The sequence below is a fragment of the Pinus tabuliformis genome, chromosome J, assembly GCF_031772625.1.
Source record: "Pinus tabuliformis cultivar Carrire ecotype Pingquan chromosome J, CPIR1, whole genome shotgun sequence".
NCBI classification, from domain to species: domain Eukaryota; kingdom Viridiplantae; phylum Streptophyta; class Pinopsida; order Pinales; family Pinaceae; genus Pinus; species Pinus tabuliformis.
In genome coordinates this window covers 718,478,157-718,486,398 of record NC_142295.1, presented here as the reverse complement: position 1 = coordinate 718,486,398, position 8,242 = coordinate 718,478,157, and positions in this window count along the sequence as shown.

Here is an 8,242-nt window from a genome sequence, read left to right as displayed (position 1 = left end):
TGAACAAGCATTGTATTTTCTTCTCAGGTCTTCTGGTTAATGTAATATAGATAGTAAGGGTTTTTAGCAGTTACTTTCCCTAGAGAAATATTGTGTTATGTGCAATTGAAATTCTTCCTTTTCTGCTTATTGTTTTCATCGATCAATTGTGGTTTCCGCTGAAGAGTAGAGTAGATTATTGTCTTTTTTTTTTTATCATATCACATAAGCTATTGAATCTACAGGAAACTATACATGGTATTAGAGATGAAGACAATATATAAGAGGGGATCTCAAGTTTGTTGTGTAGGTGAAAATCAAATTTGCAAGTTCATAATTTAGAGAAGCAATATGACATTCTATGGTTTGCCACTTGAGTATGCCTTGGAGGGAACCTCAAATTACATAGCTTGGAAGGACAAGATGGAGGCAATGCTGGAAGATAATGGCCTCAAGGAATTCATAGATCATGACATTCCTAAGCATCCAACATCAGATGCTAAAGATCTGGTTGAATGGAGAAAGTGTGTGGCAAAAGCGAGAAGAATTATCATGGAAGGAGTTTTGATGTAGGAGCATATAGGCCTAGCTAGTAATGTGATGGAAGTGGTCACTTGTTGTGGATAATGCAAGTTTGGAGGAAGACTTGGTTGTTTAATTTGTATTAATTTAAAAATAAATGTAAGTAATTAATTATTGCCTAATTCTGAACTGAATTGGGAATAAATGGCAAAGTGATCCTCCTTGCATGGAGATCAAGCCAAGTAGTCTAGTTTGTTTATATTAGGATAGGATTTGATTTCTAAATATGTAGTCTATCCCTTCAATTATGAAGGAAATTGTTAGATAGGAGATATATGTAATTCCCTTTCTTTTCTAAAGAGGCATTCGAGACAGAGGAGACGAAGAGAGAGGGTTCGAGAGTAATGTAAGCCTACAGGTAGCGTAGAAGGAAGAGGCCATTAATTAGAATAATCATGACAAAGAGGAGCAGAGAGCCTTCAAGATATATTTATGTGTTTATATTTATATACAGAGAGTTGGTTTTCAGTGTGGAATTGTGTTTTTATGCATTTGTCGAGTTCTATTGTATTTAGACATGCAGACAGCTAAAATCCCATTTGCAGGCATATTAATCCACCATTGATCATTTCAGGCTCGATGGCGATCTATTGAGTAAGTGATTAATTGTTATGTAAATATAGACGGGGTGTGTATAGCAGAGGAATGTGATTTCACACGGAAATCCACTAAAACAGAGTTAAATCAAGTTAAGAAGGCATAGAGGACAAGAACGCTCAGTGGCTGTTGGATCTCATAGATCAATGGTTCAGATCAATTGGAGGCAGAGCTTTGATATATCGCATAATTGGAAGTTGTAACATCAAAATCAGCCTTAAAATATCACGATTGCGATAGTTGATTAAATAAGGACCATTGGATTATAGCTAGGATCGACAACCCTAATTTCATTCGACAATCACAATCGGAGGAAGTAGGAGTTGGGGAATAGAGGAAAGGCAATATGTTGATGAGCGATAATGCGATATCACGATAGTGATAAATCGAAAAATCAGAGTTCGGGCTTATCGGCGTGTGGAGGAGAGGTGTAACAGAGGGACGGACTCGATGGATCGATAGTGACAAGTATATAATATTTGAAATCTGCTAACCGTGTCCGAGGTGGGTTTTCTGTGTTTTTCTATATTTCGTTAAAGTTATATTTTAACGTTCCGATAGTCATGTATCAGAAGAGAAGGGGCAATAAAAGCATATATGAGATATGGTCCGTGGAAGTCCCGATAGCCGATTGTGATGAGTTTAATATCAGGATTTGTGCTCAAACTATAATGAGGTGCATAAAGCTGTGTTTGCATGTGTTTCCATTTGTAAATGAGTTATGAAGGAAATAGCGCTGATATATGGGATTATATATATATATATATATATCTATCTATCTATCTATCTATCTATCTATCTATATATATATATATATATATATATATATATATATATATTATATATATATATATATATATATATATATATATATATATATATATATATATATATATATATATATATATATATATAAGTCCAATGATGGAAGGGTTGATGCGATAAGTGTTATATAACCTTGTAAAGAAGGGAAAGGTTATATGTATGTATTTATAAAGGCCTTAACCATTGACATTATAAAGATTTGACTCTTTTGAGAGTCAATTACCTGGGATAGTTGTGTTTATGCATATTCATGCATACTGTGGGTGAATGTGAGGGGTAGCAACCTTAAGGTTGAGTCAATTTTGGTATCAAAGTAGGTTTTTTATTGAAATAACTGATAGCAGAGCAAAATTGTAATTGAATAATTGGGGTTAAACAAAATAGAAAAATTCTGTATGAAGGAATTAAAAACAGAGTTATGTGTTAAAGTATTTATGCAGGTAAGAGGAAGGATCAGATTCTAATCTGACAGAAAGAAGGCACACAGAGGTGATGTGTAGCAGAACTTGCAGATGTAAGAGACAAAGGAAATCCATTCAAAAAATAGGTGACAACATAAGAAAGTATGAAGACCGCAACAATATATAACAAGAGAAGCTGTGAGAGAGGAACCAGATGTGTTTTTAAAAGCAAAGCAAGGAAAGCACTTTGAAGTGGCAATGAGCCTGAATAATCCAACAAGATATTGGACAGAGAGGACAACTGAAGTGTTCTCAAGAGAGAGTGAGAGATTGTAGAAGCCTATAAGGAGAAAAAGTGTTGCTCAAGAGGAGGTTCTAGATAGGGGACCATGCTTACAAAAAGACTAAGTGAGGAGAGCTTAGTGAGGTAAGATCACAGTAAGGAATAATTGCTGTTGTAGAGGCTTGTTGTAGAGGAGTGAGGAGCTCATGAAGAGAGAGGAGAATAAGATGACTACTGATAGTCATAGCAGAGGTTCAGAAAGAAGCCACAACAGAAGGAAATATGCCACAGTAAATGGCATGAGGATGAGTCAAGAAGAGTTTGACAGAGAGAGAGTTGAGATAGGTTTCCAGATTGGAATATTGATGGAGATGCTACAAGGAAGTGATGAAGACCAGAAGCATGGTTGGACCATGAGAAGGAGAGTAAAGTGGTAGAGGCTACAAGAGAAGAGAAATTAGCAAGTGAATTTAGAGATAGCAGAAGAATTGAGAAAGATTGAGTAGATATTGAGTGCTCAAGAGGAACCAGAGGAACTCAGAGAAGTAGAAGCAGAAATGGAAGTTTCCATTTGTGGACCAGAACAAGGTGAAATGTTGGGTGAAGAGGATAATGAGAGATCAGTTGAAGATCTCATGGACTATTGGCATAGTTCATAACAATTAAAAGATATGATGATAAGGGAAGCAGATGAGGCAATGGAGCCTTGTGATTTTTATTATCATAGTTTGTGTATGTTTTCAAGATATGAAGAGGATGATGGACAGTCTAGTGAAACTGTCACAAGAAAGAATGAAGCTCTTGAGGTGAAGTATGATGGAGAATTCTTTTTAGAGGAAGAAGGTGTTGATTTATTGCAACAGAAAAAGTTCATAGATGAAATTCTGTTTTGTGTAAGACAGTCAGATGAAGTTGATATGAACTAGAAGTCTAATGACAATGCCATAGTGGTATTCCAAGGAGGTAAACAAATAAATTTGTTTAACGAAATTGATAAGAGAATTTTGCAATATGATAGTGCAAAAAATAGGATAACTCAGGAGTATTTCCAGGAAAAGAATGAAGCTGAGAATAGAAGTTGTGATGAACTACTGGAGAGATTTCACATGGAATTAGAATTCTTGGAAAGATTGCTCAAGGAACTTGAAGGAGAAATGAAGCTTTCAGTACCTGATAAAGAGGAGATTATGGTTAGTAAGCATGATAAGGATGAACTATCTCTAACATTTATAGAGTCAAGTAAATGTTTAGACTCTTCAGTTAATGATGTGACTGCAGGTATGCAAGACAACAATAATAAATATGATGCTGAAATTAGAGAAATTGAGTAGAGGTTATTTGAAGGTGAGATGAAAGATTAGGGACAACAAGGAAGTTATATCCTTAGAGACATGAAGGAGACAGAAGTATTAATCCAGCATGATGAAGATGGAAGGAACCAACAATACAAAAGAGATGATCAACAACATGAGAGCGAATTTGAGGAAGGCAACTGGCAGCATAAGGAAGAACAAGAGATTAGTCTGACAGTACAAAGAAAGACAAGTGAAGATCGAAGATACAGATGGAGAATGAAGAAAAGGGTCAAGTGGAAGCTATTGCAATAGAGGTGGAATGGAAAGCTGATGAACGAGTTTTGGGAACTTGAACAAATTCATATTGATTTGTTAGAGAAGGAGAGACTCAAAGAAATGGAGTCACAACAAGAAGGATCTGCTGAAATTCAAAAGATCTATGATGGAGGATTGGTGCTTAAAGCATCAAAAGAGGATGGAAGGTATTGTGTTTTTAAAATTAATGATTGTTGTATGTTTGCAGGTCATATAGACTTGAGGGAAGACAAGCAGTTATTGGAAACTGTTATATTAACAGGTGAAGAGATGACTACTCAGAGTCATATGAAGAATAAAGAGAAAAGTTACAGTCAAGTGAAGAAAGATGTCCAGTCATATGACATCCAAAGGATAATACAAAAGGAGGATGGCAAAAGAATTATTGAGATCAAAGGAATGTTTGGGAAGGAATAAATCCATTCATATGAATATGGAACAAAGGGTTTTCTCAGGAAAACTGATGAAGCTAATACAAACCAAATGGGGAATCTTATGATGTATTAAGGAAGTGGAAGTCAACTAGAAGAGTTGATGACAAAATTATTTGAAGAGATATTGGTGTCTCATAGTTTTGAAACTAATATTTTGTGTGTAAATGCAGATACACTGAAGTAAGGCAACTGTTTAATGTTTCCATAAGGGAAAGGAAAAGAAAATATATGATTTTTTAGAAGTTAGAAGAAGGAAATTCACATAATCTTATGATGCAGAGGAAAGGGTAGCTGTTGAACATAGTTGTAGTGAATTATGCAGATATTAGAGAACTATTGAAGATTGAAGCCAAAGGAGAATAACTACTGAAAGTTGATATAGAAGACTTTGTAGATGATAAACAGTTAATGAAGATCATTGACCTTGAAGAAAACCAAAGAATAAGGGATCAGACTATACAACCAGAACTGAATAAGAATGAAAGAGTTGTCATGGATGACAAATATGGAGAAGAAGTTGTCAGAAATGATGGCATAATGAGGAAACAAGGTAAAATATTTGTGCTTAATGAATTGATTAACTTTGATGAAGATTTATATGTAGGAATAAGGCAATGTGAAGTCAATTTGAACCAAGGAGTTAATTCTGAAGATCAGATCGAATTAATGAAGGGTGAGATCAGAGTGTCTCAGAAAGATGGAATGATGCTGAATCTACAGTATGGGAGTGTTGAACTAGAAGTGAATTCAAGAGATGATAGTAACATAATTACTATTATACTATAGGGATTTATTGATGGAGAATGGGTTGAAGATGACATTTCAGAAGCAAAAAATTATGATACCATGATCCTTAAGGGTGCAGAAATTAAGTTACTGGAAGAAGAAATATTCCAAGTACCTAATCAAGCAGGAAAAATTCCGAGTTTTCAAGAAATTTGTAGAATTGCAGGTATACTGGAATTTGAAGTAAGAAGTAGTGAAGTCATGAACGAGAAACCAGAAGAAGGAACTGGAATTATCATAGAGGATCAACGGAGAAGGCATTTATACATTTCAGAAATGTATATGGAAATTATTGGCACAGGGATTATGATGTTCTTATTCAAGAACACAATCAGTTGCAGGAGAATAGTATTCAACATATGAGCAGTGAAATGGACAAAGAATTGGATGAGTTGTGGAGAATCATATAGCAGTTGTAGAGCCTTGAACCTGTACCTTCCCATACACCTTTCAGCCTCCTTTTCCCACTCATTTCATCCACCAAGTTGATTAAATCATTGTATTTTAGGACTTTTTACATGGTTTTCTAACTATGCTAATGACTGTTGTTTGGTTTAGAATTTTGGTTCAGAATGCTGCGTTTCCGCAACCAACACAGGTTTCCGCAGCTGATCCAGGTTTCTGCAGCTAGCATAGGATTCCACAGCTGTTTTATTAAACGATATGTTACAGGTGTCCTCTGAGAAGATGAGCCACATGGGCAAGTTCCAGGGGTCAAGGACATGGCACATGTCCCTCCAGATCACCCAGAACAGCCATAAAAGCCCGCGGTCAACGAAGAGGCAAATACCGGTCAACAGAAGTGTTCAGCGGTAGCACGGCTCTGCGTTGCTCTGTTTTTGGGCATGTGAAGCTAGGTGGCATCATCCTCAGCCACGGAGACAATCTAGAAGCACGAATCCAACAACCATACTCTCTAGATTGAATGAACACGATGATAGTTACCTAGATCCGGGGACGCAGAGGATTCACGTGTTTTTAAACAGCTGGTTGAATAGCATAGATCTCGTTAAAGTAGTTTGCTTTCTCCTTATAAATAAAGCGTCCTTGAATGCTGTAGAGTTAATTGTTTTGTAATCGTTTTTAATGTAATTTTGAGCTCCCCACTGTACTTTTACATTTGCTGTCAATACATGAGAAGACTGTTTTGCATTTAAGCGTATAACTGCTCCTTGAACCGGCTGAAGTAGGCAGAGGGCCCTTGTTTGCTGAAGCCCTATACAGTAACCTTTAATTTCCTGCATTTCTTTTTCTTGTTTCATGTATATTAGCTGTACAGATGTCTTTTAAATTGTTGCGTTTTTATTTCTTTTCAACATGTATATTAGCTGTACATAAACTTTGATTTCTGTTGATTTACATTTCTGCACTTTTATGTTCATGACTGATCAGTGTGTTATGCAGGTTTCTTAGGCAATCCCGGGACAGTTTTCCTTCTTTTCTTTTCATAACTAGTGGCATGTGTGATCATCTTGTCTATGTTGCTGACCTTCATTGTTTTGCAGTTTTGATTTTCCTTACTGTCATTTCTTTAACTTGCATATTTACTTTCTGCTCTTAGATATCAAGTTGTTCATCTATTGATGGTTCCTTTTCCATAATCAAATAACTTTATTGGGAGCCAAAATATCACTTAGTATAGCTTGATTTAGTTTGCTTTAGAACTCACATTACTTGACTTATTCATAACTATTTCTTACATGATAAATTCAGCTGAAAGGCAAAAGGTTAAGAGAAAGTTAAAGTATTGTGACTAGTCTCTTTTATGTAGTTTCACTTAGATTTCACATTGCTTAACATTTCATGATATCTTTTCATGGAGAAGATTAAGTTGAAGAGTTGAAATAGTGTGAGATAGTTGTTCTTACTTTTAGTTGGATTTAATATAGATTTCATTTTCATTTTCATTTAGCAGCAGAGATACTGGGCTGATGTCATTAGTCCTTTATTTGATGTCTTTATTTTCCTTTAAGAGTTGATTTTATTGCAGTTGTTGTTCAAGCTTTCTTGTAGAATACTTTTTAAGTTTTGAGAAATCATTTAAAGATCACCACAATCATCCAGATTTCACTTGCTTTATTACATTTCCATCACATCACAGTAGGAAAGATACATTCGAAAACAAATTTAAAAAAGCTAAAAAAACTAAGAAAACGGTTACCTAAGTACATATAGTACACCTCACTTCATCAGCTTACGAGCCCCAGGTTGAAATTTAAAAGTTGCAATTTAGACATCACTAAATTGACCAAACATTTTGGTGCCGTTGCCGGGGAAGTGAAATTAGGTAGCCAAATTCTTAAAAAAAAAAAAAAAAAAAAAAAATTCAAGGAAGGAAAATTGATAACCTCTCAAAGTATGCTCTCCTCTTGCACCTAGAGTGATCTGGAGGATCAGAAAAGAGAAAGTTATTGGTTTAATAGTTTCTTGAGTATGCTCTCTTCTTGCACCTAGAGTGACCTGGAAGATCAGAAAGAGAATTATTACCCCGACTTGAAGAAAAATAAAAAAAATGACATGCATAGAGCAAGAGATTCTAGGGGAAAGTTTTTAGCTAGAGCCAAGAGTTCGATTTTTACAAGTCCATCTACTTCAAGGAATAGACAAGAGAAACCTCCATCATCTCCAACTTCCACTCCTAGCCCTAGGATTCCTGGAATTCAAGAGGCAGGAGTCGACTCTCCCACACCTTCCATCGAATCTGAATTAGAAAGAGATCCTTTCCTTCCTTCTACAGAGAGACAA